This window comes from Leucopleurus acutus (assembly GCF_964270905.1).
Source record: "Leucopleurus acutus genome assembly, chromosome: 7".
NCBI classification, from domain to species: domain Eukaryota; kingdom Metazoa; phylum Chordata; class Mammalia; order Artiodactyla; family Delphinidae; genus Leucopleurus; species Leucopleurus acutus.
In genome coordinates this window covers 48,871,394-48,873,010 of record NC_139150.1, presented here as the reverse complement: position 1 = coordinate 48,873,010, position 1,617 = coordinate 48,871,394, and positions in this window count along the sequence as shown.

The following is a 1,617-nucleotide window of genomic DNA, read 5'->3' as shown; positions in this document are numbered from 1 at the left end:
TGAAATAATTGCTGATTTAGAGATTTCCCATGTGGATACTTAAAATATACCCAGGCACACACATACACTCACACCCCACACTCAGGGTACTTTCTGCTCTGATCGGCAGGGATAAATTCTCCTACCTGCCAGGTGACTGTAAATCAAGAAGTGTGTTTTAACAGTCACCAGCTCTCTGCTTCTGTGTGCTGCTGTCTCAGGCAATCCTTCACCTCCTGGGACACAGGACCTGAAGGATCTTGGCACTTCTCTGCACTGCACATGGGGAGGGGGTGCTTAGCTGCCAGGTAAATATTGACATGCTGTACATGAGCAGTGAATATAAACAACTCAGGATATCCTTAGAAAAGTTCATCTCTGGATCCACCTTCTGTCTCACCAATAGGTAAGAAAATAGAAAATCATGAGTTCCCCAGTTTTTTTTGCCAAATTAAAACAAAATAGTTTTGCAACAATATAAAAGCTGGAAAGTATCTGAGAGTCAATAAATGCTGAAGAAATAGTTCTGACGGTAAACACATGTCCTTATTTCCACAAACACTGGCAACTGGATTAGATTACTGGACTTGCCCCCTCTCACCCTATCCCTCAAAATCCTACCCATCAATGTTTGCTCGGATTAGTGCCAATAAACCAGGCTGTTCTTGTCCAGTACCTTTGCACCTGCTGCTCTCTGTGACTGGACTGGAACGCTTTTCATTAATCCAGGTGGGCCGGGGACACTTTCTGATATTTCAACACCTGGCCCCAGATTAAAGGATCACCTTTAATCTCCTTTATGAAGCTCTTCTTGACAAACTCTCCCACAGCTAGAATTGCCACTTTATCCTGTACAAATGTGACTGCACATATCTATTTAACACAAACACGACTGGGCTCGCTTCAGAAGTTCTGGCTCACACTCTGCACGGTTTGAGGCCATAATCAACACTTCATTGCTACTCAATTGCCCCCTTGTGACCTCTCAAGTCACCTCCCAAAGTATTTTGAGTAATGTATATTTTACAGAAATGCTCACAAGGGAGAAAAGTGGAGGGCTTACATTGAACACAATATGGTGAAACTTCATAAATATCCCCATTAAAAATCTCCGTCATTCCCAAAGCCTTTTCTCGCGTTGCCAGCTGCCTTATCTATCCCCTCTATCTCCTCCACTTCCATGCTCCTCCCACTCCTGGATTCCTCACCACCACCCCAATTCCGGTTAGCAGACTAGCCATTTCAGCCCTTTCTGCTTCATAAATGCACATCCTTGAAATTTTAGATCCTATTCATCAAACAAAGTATCTCTTTGAGATGAATTCTCTTAAAAGGCAATGGTAAAAAACCAAACACATTTCTTCTTCCACTAAAGACTTACAGGTGGGAATCAAGCCTTATCTACCTTTGCAATTTCTATGCAAAATATTTAAAATATTTGTGAAATGAAAGAATATAGCCATAGATTAAAATCCAGAAAGTTCCACTGTAATCATGGTTTTTCTCCTGTTTAAAGATTTTTTTCATGGCTTCTCAAAGCAATGCTTTGGCCAACTGCCATTTCTCCTTGACTTGAGCACTCTGCCCAGCTGTGATGGGCCCTTTCCCCTCAAGCCCACCTGCATTCTCGCCTTCAGG